The sequence below is a fragment of the Loxodonta africana genome, chromosome 2 (assembly GCF_030014295.1).
Source record: "Loxodonta africana isolate mLoxAfr1 chromosome 2, mLoxAfr1.hap2, whole genome shotgun sequence".
Classification (NCBI taxonomy): domain Eukaryota; kingdom Metazoa; phylum Chordata; class Mammalia; order Proboscidea; family Elephantidae; genus Loxodonta; species Loxodonta africana.
The window spans coordinates 143,756,043-143,768,660 of NC_087343.1; positions in this window are offsets into that span (position 1 = coordinate 143,756,043).

Here is a 12,618-nt window from a genome sequence, read left to right on the forward strand (position 1 = left end):
TCAGGCAAGAAAGCAATGGGACAACATATATAAAACATCAAAAGAAAAAAAAAATACTAACCAAGAATAGTATACACTGCAAAACTCTCACTCAGATATGATAGTGAAATTAGGACATTTCTAGATAAACAGGAATTAAGGAAACATGTAAAACAAACCAAACTTACAAGAATTATTAAAGGAAGTCTTTCGGTTAGAGAACCAACAACATCAGACAACAACCTGAGTCTAGGACACAGGACAGCATCAGCCAGATACCAACCTAAGTAATGAACTCTAAAGGATAAAACAAAACTAGAAGATCTACAACAGGGAACCAGACAGGTCAATGTGTAAATGACAGCAATGTCAGAACAATAAAAGAGGGTATAAACAGTATATGTATAGAACTTTCAAATGGAGAGGAAGTCAAGACATTATCAAGTAATAAAAGACTGGTTTAAACTTAGGAAGATAGGGGCAAATTTCAAGGTAACCACAAAGAAAGTTAACAAACCTACTCATCAAAATAAGAAGAAAAACATAAAGTCTCAGTAAACACAAAATCTACAAAAAAGAAAGAAATGGAAAAAAAAAAAAACACCACAAACAAAAGGAATTCAGCACAGGAGAGTAAGAGGGACAAAAAAAAAAAAAAGTCAGCATTACAAAAAAATCACACAAAGTGATAGCAATAAACTCACACCTATCAATAATCACACAGAATGTAAACCCATAAAGAGACAGTGACAGAATGGATTAAAACAAAAAAAAAAACCCATCAATATGCCGCCTACAAGAGACACACTTTAGAAACAAAGATATAAAGATATTAAAAATCAAAGAATAGAAAAAAAATCAAGTAAACAGCAACTAAAAGGCTAGAAGTGGCATTATCAATCTCAGATAAAATAGACGTTAAAATGAAATCCACCATAAAAGACAAGGAAGGACATTATATAATAATTAAAGGGACAGTCCACCTTGAGGCCATAACTGTAACGAATATCTATGCACCCAATGAGAGGGCTCCAAAATACATAAAACAAACTCTAACAGCACTGAAAGGAGCCCTGGTGGTGTAGCAGTTAAAAGCTCGGCTGCTAACCAAAAGGTCGGCATTTCAAATCCACAACACGCTCTTTGGAAACCCTATGGAGCAGTTCTGCTTTGCCCTATAGGGTTGCTATGAATTGGAACCAACTCAGCGGCACCTAATAACAGCAACAGCAGCAGCATTGAAAAGAGAAATTGATAGTTCCACAATAATAGTAGGAGACTTCAACACACCACTCTTGGTAAAGAACAGAACATCTAGAAAGAAACTCAAAAGAGATACAGAATATCCAAAGGCCACCACCAACCTAACTCATAGAAACTCCACTCACCAGCGACAAAGTACACATTCTTTTCCAGTGCACGTGGAATGTTCTCCAGAATACACCACATCTTAGGTCAAAAACAATCCTCAACAAAATCCAAAACACTGGGAAAATACAAAGCATCTTCTCTAATCACAATGCCATAAAAGTAGAAATTAATAACAGGAAGAGCAAGGAACAAAAAAACCAATTACTTGGAAATTGAACAACACCTTGCTTAAAAACGACTGGGTAGTAGAAGAAATCAAAGATGGAATCAAAAATTTTCTAGACTTAAACAAGAATGAAAACACATCATAAGAAAACCTTTGAAACACAGCAAAGGCAGTCCTCAGAGGTCATTTATGGCAATAGACACATCAAAAAAGAAGGGGCAAAATCAAAACATTAGCTACACAACTAGAAAAAATATGAAGAGATCAGCAAAATAAGCCCACAGACACCAGAAAAAAGGAAATAATAGAGACCAGAGCAGAAATAAATGAAATAGAGACTAGAAAAACAATAGAGATAATCAAAATACCAGAAGTTGGTTCTTTGAGAGGGTCAACAAATTTGGCAAACCACTGGCCAAATTGACAAAAGCAAAACAGAAGAGGATGCAAATAACTCAAATAAGAAATGAAACAGGGGACATTACAACAGACTCAACTGAAATAAAAAGGATCATAACAGAGTACTACGAAAAACTATACTCCAACAAATTTGAAAACCTAGAGGACATGAAAAAATTTCTAGAAACACGCTACCTACCTAAACTAATAAAAACCGAGGTCGAAAATCTGAAGAGACCCTTAACAAAAGAAGAAATTGAAAAGTTGACTAAAAAACCCTGGCCCAGATGGCTTCACTGGCGAATTCTACCAAACATTCAGAGAAAAACTTGCACCAGTACTACTCAGACTATTTCAGTACTGTAAAAATGGCTTGGGAGCAATGTCTGACCTCCTCTAACTTCACGAGGGGAGAGGAGAATCAAGATCAACAGCCCAAGGAAGCCTCCTCTCTCTGCCATCTTTACTAATTTTGACAACAACCGTCCCTCACACAGCACTCTCTATGTCTCTGCTGGGTTTGATAATTCATTGCAATGGCCACACGGAACTCACAGACAATACTGACTGAGGATTATGGAATTTGTTATACAGGACGTAACAGTTACAATTCAGGCTCAGGAACACTCAGGATACAGTTCTTTCATCAGGACATCCTCTTCCCAACCATGCTCGCAGGCACGCCTCTGCCTTGTCTTTAGTCTCTGCCCAACACGCAACTTTCTCCCTCCATGGCCTGTGAAGCCCATTGTGCCATCTCCTGCTGCTGGGTCTTTGCTGCTGGGTCTCTCTTGCTGGTTTCCCCTTCCTTAGTGGTGGTCAATTCTCTGCTGGAATGGAGTCTTTTCAAAGACAAAACTGACCAATCCCCTTAGTAGGCCACAATTACCCTATCACACAGTCCTGCCCAATTACCTGAGTGGGAGTTATAAGACCATGGCTAGAAAGGCCACATATAAAAGTAATTAATCCACCAAAAGAACACAGAAAAGGAAGGGATACTTCTGAATTCATTCTATGAAGCCAGCATATCCCTGATACCAAAGCCACACAGAGACACCACAAAAAAGAAAAGTACAAACCAGTATCTCTCATGAATATAGATGCAGAAATTCTCGACAAAATTCTAGCCAATAGAATTCAGCATCATAAAAAAAAAAAAAAAATACACCCCAACCAAGTGGGATTCGTTTGTGCCAGGTATGCAAGAATGGTTCAACACTAGAAAATCAGTCAACGCAATTCACCATATAAGTAAAACAAAGGGAAAGAATCACATGGTCATCTCAATCCACACGGAAAGGGCATTTGATAAAGCCCAACAGCCTGATGAAAACTCTCAATAAATAGGCATAGAAGAGAAATGCCTCAACATAATAAAGGACATCTATACAAATGACTCGGAATCGACTTGACGGCACTGGATTTTTGTTTTGTATACAAAACCAGGAAACCCTGGTAGCACAGTCGTTAAGCAGTACAGCTGCTAACCAAAAGGTTGGCAGTTCGAACGCACCAGGCACTCCTTGGAAACTCTATGGGGCAGTTTTAGTCTGTCCTATAGGGTCGCTATGAGTTGGAATTGACCTAACAGCAACGGGTTTTTTTAGTACAAAACCAACAGCTAACATCATTCTTAGCAGAGAAAGACTGAAAACATTTCCCTTGAGAACAGGAACAAGACAAGGATGCCCTTTATCACCACTCTTATTTAGCATTGTGCTGGAAGTCCTAGCTAGAGAAATAATGCAAGGAAAAGAAATAAAGGGCATCCAAATTGGTAAGGAAGAAGTGTAACTGTTCCCACTTGTGAATTACGTGATACTACACATAGAGAACCTAAAAGGCTTCACGAGAAAACTACTGGGACTGGTAGAAAGATTCAGTAGAGTCGCAGGATAAAGGTTAAACATTCAAAAATCAGTTGGATTCCTATACTCCAATAAAGAGAGCTACAGAAAGGAAATCGGGAAAGCAATACCATTTATAATAGCCCCTAAAAAGATAAAATACTTATGAATAAATCTAACCAGAGATGTAAAAGACCTATACAAAGAAAGCTAGAAAACACTACTGCAAGAAACCAAAACAGACCTACATAAATGGAAAAACATACTATGCTCATGGATGGGTAGACACAACATTGTGAAAATGTCAATTCTACCGAAAGCAATCTACAAATACAATGCAATTCTGATCCAGGTATCAACAGCATTGTTTAATGAGATGGAAAACCTAATCATTAACTTTATATGGAAAAGAAAGGGGGCCCAGATAAGTAAAGCACTACTAAAGAAAAAGAATAAAGTAGGAGGCCTCCTGCTACCTGAGCTCAGAACCTACTCTACAGCTGTAGTAGTTGTCATGGATGGAGTTGTGTTACCCAAACATATACATACATCAACTTGGCTAGGCCATGATTCCCAGTGTTGTGTGATTGTCCACCATTTTGTCATCTGATATGATTTTCATATGTGTTGTAAATCTTACCTCTACGATGTTAATGAGGCACGATTAGAGGCAGTTATGTTAATGAGGCAGAACTCAATCCACAAGATTAGATTGTGTCTTAAGTTAATCTGTTTTGAGATATAAAAGAGAGAAGTGAGCAGAGAGTCAGGGGGACCTCATATCATCAAGGAAGTAGTGCCAGAGCAGAGCGTGTCCATTGGACCTGGGGTCCTTTCCTTGAGAAGCTCCTAGACCAGGGGAAGATTGAGGACAAGGACATTCCTCCAGAGCCGACAGAGAGAAGAAAACTGCCCCTGGAGCTGACACTCTGAATTCAGACTTTTATCCTACTAGACTGTGAAAGAATAAATTTCTGTTTGTTAAAGCCATCCACTTGTGGTATTTCTGTTATAACAGCACTAGATGACTAAGACAGTAGTCAAAACACCCTGGTACTAGTCCAAAAACAGACACATTGACCAATGGAACAGAATCGAGAACTCAGCCACCTACAGTCACCTGATCTTCTACAAAGGCCCCAAATCCATTAAATGGAGGAAAAGACAGTCTTTTTAATGAATGGTGCTGGGAAAACTATATGTTCATCTGTAAAAAAATGAAACAGGGCCCAGTTTGCACACCATAACCAAAACTAATTCAAAAGAGATCAAAGCCCTAAAAATAAAATGAAAAACTATAAAATCATAGCAGAAAAAATAGGGTCCACCCTAGAGGCCCTAATACACAGAACAAATAAGATACAAACCATAACTAACAATTCACAAATACCAGAAGATAAGTTAGAAAACTGGGATCTTCTAAAAATTAAACACTTACGCTCATCAAAAGTCTTCACCAAAAGAGTTAAAAAGAGAACCTTCGGACTGGGAAAAAAATTTTGGCTATGACAAATCCAACAAAGGTCTAATCTCTAAAATCTATAGAAAAATCCAACACCTCTACAACAAAAAGACAAATAATCCAATTTAAAAATGGGCAAAGGATATGAACAGACACTTCACGAAATGAGGCATTCGGGCAGCTAACAGACATGAGGAAATGCTTGAGATCACTAGCCATTAAAAAAAGAAGAAAAAACCCAAACTCACTGCTGTTGAGTAGATTTTGATTCATAGTGACCCCATAGGACAGAGTAGAGCTGCTCCATAGAGTTCCCAAGGAGCACCCAGGTGATTCAAACTGCCAACCATTTGGTTAGTGGTCATAGCTCTTAACCACTATGCCACCAGTGTTTCCCACTAGCCTTCGTTGTTGTTGTTGTTATGTGCTATCGAGTCGGTTCTTACTCATAGCAACCCTTATAGGGCAGAGTAGAACTGCCCCATAGGGCTTCCAAGGAGCAGCCGGTGGATTTGAACTGCCAACCTTTTGGTTAGCAGCCAAGCTCTTAACCATTGAGCCACCAGGGCTCTCACTAGCCATTACCCAGAAAAACCCAGTGCTGTCGAGTCAATTCTGACTCATAGAGACCCTATAGGACAGAGTAGAACTGCCCCATAGAGTTTCCAAGAAGCGCCTGGCAGATTCAAACTGCTGACCCTTTGGTTAGCAGCCATAACACTTAACCACTACGCCACCAGGGTTTCCCACTAGCCATTAAAAAAAAAAAAAAAAAAATTTTTTTTTTTTTTTTAAACTACAGTGAGATATAGCATCTCACCCCAACATTCCTGGCACAAATCAAAGAAACAGAAAATAACAATGTTGGAGAGGCTGCATGGAGATTGGAACCCTTATGCACTGCTAGTGGGAATGCAAAATGGTATAACCATTTTGGAAAACAATATGGTGCTTCCTTAAAAAGCTAGAAATAGAAATGCCATATAATACAGCAATCCCACCACTAGGAATCTATCCTAGAAAAATAAGAGCCATCACACGAATAGACATATGCACACCCATGTTCATTGCAGCATTATTCACAATAGCAAAAAAAAGGAAACAACCTAAGTGCCCATCAACAGAAGAATGGATAAACAAACTATGGTACATACACACAATGTAATACTATGCAATGCTAAAGAACAATGATGAATCTGCGAAACATCTCACAACATGGATGAATCTGGAGGGCATTATGCCTAGGGAAATAAGTCAATCACAAAAGGACAAATACTGCATGAGACCACTATTATAAAAACCCAACAAAAGGCAAAAAGAAACAATCTTTGATGATTACAAGGGAGAGAAGGGGTGGGGAGGGAAAAACACTAACTAGACAACAGATAAGTGGTAACTTTGGTGAAGGATAAGACAGTATACAATTCTGGAGAAGTTAGCACAACTTGACCAAGGCAAAGTCATGGAAACTTTATAGATACATCCAAACTCCCTGAAGGGCCAAATTCCTGGGCTAAGGTTTGGGGATCATGGTCTAGGGGGACAACTAGTTCAATTGCCATAATGTAGTTTATAAAGAAAATGTCCTACATTCTACTTTGGTGAGTAGTGTCTGGGATCTTAAAAGCTGAGCAGCCATCTAAGATACTCCTCTTGTCCCACCCCATCTGGAACAAGGGAGAATGAAGAAAACCAAAGACACAAGGGAAAGATTAATCCAAAGGACTAATGGACCGCAACTACCACAGCCTCCACCAGGCTGAGTCCAGCACAACTAGATGGTGCCCAGCTACCACCACTGATGGCTCTAATAGCATCACAATAGAGGCTCCTGGACAGAGCTGGAGAAAAATGTAGAAGAAAATTCTAACTCACCAAAAGACCAGCCTTACTGGTCTGACAGACTGGAGAAACCCCAAGAATATAAGCCCCTCAACATCCTTTTAACTCAATACTGAAGTTACTCCTGAGGGTCACCCTTCAGTCAAAGGTTAGACAGGACCATAAAACAAAATGAGACTAAATAGGCACACCAGCCCAGGGGCAAGGAGTAAAGGGCAGGAGGGGACAGGAAAGCTGTAATGTGGAACCCAAGGTCAAGAATGGGAGAATGTTGACATGTCATGGGGTTAGCAACCAATGTACAAAACAGTGTGTGTATTGTTTAATGAGAAACTAATTTGTTCTGTAAACCTTCATCTAAAGCATAATTAAAAACAAAACAAAACAAAACGTAAGGGTATTTGAAAGGATCCCTGGTGGTGCAGTGTTTTGGTGCTTGGCTGCTGGCCAGGGCGTCAGTTGTTCGAACCCATCAGTTGCTCCGTGGGAGGAAAAAAAAAAGTAATTAAATATTTTTCCTTGGTGAGAACAATACAGAGTCCAATAGCTTCATGTTTTAAATTAAGAATGGGGACCTGAGTTTTTTTTTTTCCATAACCAAATGAATAAACAACTATTATGGCCTGATAATGTAGGAAAAGTGGAAGTTTCAAGAGAAAGGATGAAGAAGAGGCAGGAGAAAGGGCGAGAAACATACAGGATGAGAGAGAAGCAGGGAATCCACAGGGCTGTAAGTTTTGAGGTCTGATGGGCAAAATATAGCTGCAGTTGAATTCTCTGTGGTTTTCATAGTAGCATCGTGTGATGTGTGTTACTGTGGAAATTAGGTATCACCTCTTGTTGGTGGCTCTTCCATTGCTCTCATCTTTTCAGGTACTTCTCCGAATGTGATAACCCGAGCAGCTTACCGAGGTAAAAATTATTCCCTGAACTATATGGCATCAGTCACACCTCTTACTGACAACTTTGAACACAGACTTTTGTAGTTCCTTCCAATTTATAGGCCTAATTTCAAAAATAAATGTACTTATTGTTTATAGAATCTTACCAAGTTCAGTATGTCAGAACTCTAGACAAGGTTCTGTTAGATAGGGTCTTCCTATAGGTAATGTTTTAATTTTTTACTTTGTCAACACAATACAAACACATAGTTTAAGATGTCATATAGTACTGCAAGGCTTACAATGAAAAGACTTTAGTCCCCCCATTCCAGCTCTCCACACCTTCGAGTCTCCTTTCCAAATTCTTTTATCTGTTTCTCCTGGGGTTTTCTATATACTTAAGCTATTGACTTCCTAGAATAGAAAATTGGTATTTATCATCTTTACGACATCTAAAAAATGATGAAGTAAAAGAACTGAACAGAAGATTTCAAAGGGCGTCTAGAGAACATGAAGTAAGTATTATAATGACATGTGGAAAGAGTCGGAGATGGAAAACCAAAAGGGAAGAACACGCTCAGCGTTTCTCAAGCTGAAAGAACTGAAGAAAAAATTCAAGACCCGAGTTGCAATAGTGAAGGATTCCATGGGGAAAAAATTAAATGATGCAGGAAGCATCAAAAGAAGATGGAAGGAATACACAGAGCCATTATACCAAAAAGAATTAGTTGACGTTCAGCCATTTCAAGAGGTAGCATATGATCAGGAGCTGATGGTACTGAAGGAAGAAGTCCAAGCTGCTCTGAAGGCATTGGCGAAAAACAAGGCTCCAGGAATCGATGGAATATCAATTGAGATGTTTCAACAAACAGATGTAGCACTGGAGGTGCTCACTCGTCCATGCCAAGAAATATGGAAGACAGCTTCCTGGCCAACTGACTGGAAGAGATCCATATTTATGCCTATTCCCATGAAAGGTGATCCAATCGAAGGAGGAAATTATAGAACAATATCGTTAACATCACACGCAAGCAAAATTTTGCTGAAGATCATTCAAAAATGGCTGCAGCAGTATATTGACAGGGAACTGCCAGAAATTCAGGCTGGTTTCAGAAGAGGATGTGGAACCAGGGATATCATTGCTGATGTCAGATGGATCCTGGCTGAAAGCAGAGAATACCAGAAGGATGTTTACCTGTGTTTTATTGACTATGCAAAGGCATTCGACTGTGTGGATCATAACAAATTATGGATAACATTGTGAAGAATGAGAATTCCAGAACACTTAATTGTGCTCATGAGGAACCTTTACAGAGATCAAGAGGTGGTTGTTCATACAGAACAAGGGGATACTGATTGGTTTAAAGTCAGGAAAGGTGTGTGTCAGGATTGTATCCTTTCACCATACCTATTCAATCTATATGCTGAGCAAATAATCCGAGAAGCTGGACTATATGAAGAAGAACGGGGCATCAGGATTGGAGGAAGACTCATTAACAACCTACGTTATGCAGATGACACAACCTTGCTTGCTGAAAGTGAAGAGGACTTGAAGCACTTTCTAATGAAGATCAAAGACCACAGCCTTCAGTATGGATTGCACCTCAACATAAAGAATACAAAAATCCTCACAACTGGACCAGTGAGCAACACCATGATAAACAGAGAAAAGATTGAAGTTGTCAAGGATTTCATTTTATTCGGATCCACAATCAACAACCATGGAAGCAGCAGTGAAGAAATCAAAAGACGCTTTGCATTGGGTAAATCTGCTGCAAAGGACCTCTTTAAAGTGTTGAAAAGCAAAGATGTCACCTTGAAGACTAAGGTGCACCTGACTCAAGCCATGGTATTTTCTGTTGCCTCCTGTGCATGTGAAAGCTGGACAATGAATAAGGAAGACCGAAGAATTGATGCCTTTGAATTGTGGTGTTGGCGAAGCATATTGAATATACCATGGACTGCCAGAAGAACAAACAAATCTGTCTTAGAAGTACAACCAGAATGCTCCTTAGAAGCAAGGATGGCGAGACTGTGTCTTACATACTTTGGACATGTTGTCAGGAGGGATCAGTCCCTGGAGAAGGACCTCATGCTTGGCAGAGTACAGGGTCAGTGGAAAAGAGGAAGACCCTCAACGAGGTGGATTGACACAGTGGCTGCAACAATGAGCTCAAGCATAGCAATGATTGTAAGGATGGCTTAGGAGCAGGCAGTGTTTCGTTCTGTTGTGCATAGGATCGCTATGAGTCGGAACCGACTGGAAGGCACCCAACAACAACAACATCTAAGCACTGACTTTCACTCTCCATGGTCTCCCAAAATAGTTATATGATATTTTTGTTAAGTCAACAAAAATATGGCTTTACCTTATAGTGCTGTTGTTAGTTACTGCTGAGTCAAGCAGTGTATGCTATGATCACATTTCCTTTCTTGCTTCATATACAATGTATGGACTCTTGTATCTTCATCTTTCTCAGAGTTGCATCTTCTAATCCCTTTCCCCGTTCTGCCTAAGGTTTTGTTTCACCTTTCATTCAGTTTTCTAGTATTGATTCTTCTCTACCCTATAAAAAAAAAACAAACAAAAAACCCCAAAACGCAAACAAACCAAACCAGTTGTTCTAGGCTATTAAAAAAAAAAAATGCTATGAAGTCCATATGTTTCAGAGTACAACTGTGCTCCACAGGGTTTTCATGGCTGTGATCTTTTGGAAGCAAATCACCAGGCCTTTCTTCCAACATGCCTCCAGGTGGGTTCTAACCTTTGGGTCAGTAGTCAATTGCTTAACCATGGCTGTGTGCAAGGATTATTTGTTTTGTCTACTTTGAATTTCTTTTCATGGCAGTCTACTTTTTTCTTTGTCTGTTTCAGTTTAGTAACTTTGAAGTCATTTTCTTCATTCAGAGGAAGTATAAAAACCTGTATTGTAAAATCTTATTTGTTTTTCATGCAAGGGATCTCAAGGATGAGAACTACTTCTTAGGGCTTTCTCAGTGCTTTGTTTTTCTTCTTTTGTTCCTGGCTATAATTAAAAAAAAAAAAAATTGCTATTGTGACTCAAGGCAACCCCATGCGTGTCAGAGTAGAAGTGCACGCCAGGTGCCTCTTGGTATACTAGAACCTTCATTTCAGTTAGAAGCCCAGTGCTTAACCATTTACAACATTCAGGACTCCAAGTAAGTCATTGATTGTTTCTCATTTTCTTCTGGATCACAGTCCACCTAGACTTGCCTCCTCAGTCACAATTTATAATCTATTTTAAATCTGTCTTGAATTAATTTGCATATATACAGTTTAACAATAATCTGCTATGATATATGCAGCATGAAAAGCAAGACGGACAGCATTCTGAGACTGTTGCTTCCCTACCACATCCACCAGAAGGCTCTACTATAAAAACAAGGAGCTGTGTCTAGGCCTGGCTCTGTGGATGTCAAAATGCATGTTACTGGGAGGTAAGGGTGAGAAGACTACAGCTGTGATTCTCAAACTTTAATATCAATAATATCTAGGGTATCAACATTATCTCTAGTTTTCCCACCAAGTTTCTGATTCCTTAGATTGGGATGGGTCTGAAAATTTGCCTTTCCAACTAGTCACTAGGTGGTAAAGAAGCCCTGGTGGCACAGTGGTTAAAGCACTTGGATGCTAACCATAAGGTTGGTGGTTTGAATCTACCATCTGCTCCACGGAAGAAGGATGTGGCAGTCTGCTTCCATAAAGATTTACAGCCTTAGAAACCCTGTGGGGCAGTTCTACTCTGTCTTGTAGAGTCTCTGTGAGTTGGAATCAACTCAACAGCAATGGGTTTGGTTTTTTTACCAGGTGGTGCTGATGCTCTTGGTACAGGAACCACACTTTGTGAACTCTTTATCAGAAAGGAAATTATCTGAATTTCTACCTGCTGAATCCTTAGCCAGGTGGGCTATATGATTCTCCTTTTATATCTAAACTTTTAACACTCTGAGATCAGTTTGGAGTGCCCTAGCTTTAAGTCCTCTTGTTGCTAGTGCCCTCAGTCTATGTCCTGGATCTCTTATCTAGAGCCTGAGTCCTGGATCCCAGTCTTCTTAGCCTGTGTCCTGACTAGTTTTGCAGACCCTCTACTCATGTCACTGATGCTCTGTTTCTCTAATATCTTAGTCTGGGTTCTGGGTTCTTGAAACATCTTCTCTTGGACTTACCTACAGCCTGCTTCCCAAATTCATATGACTGACAGTACTTGCCAATTCCTCTTGTCTGCACCACCTATTCTTGGATTGCCCTGTTGTGTTATCTGGCACAGTGGTTAGGAGCTCAGGCTGATAAACAGGAAGGTCTATAGTCCAAATCCACCAGCTGCTCCTTGGAAACCCTATGGGGGCAGTTCTACTTTTTCTAATAGGGTCACTACGAGTCAGAATCAACTCGATGGCAACAGATTTTTTTTTTTTTTTAAGTCGGTTCGTGAAATTGCCTATAAAACCCTGATTAGTTCAATTCCATTGATGGGGTTGTTGTTGATGGCTGCCATTGAATCAGCCCCCACCTCTTGGGGACCTTATGCACATGGGACCCTATGCACAGCCCTCAACTCATGGGATAGGACCATTGATGGGATTAATATAACTAATTAGAATTTCTATAGTTAATAAAAAATGTTTGATTGGTCACATTTGAAAGCA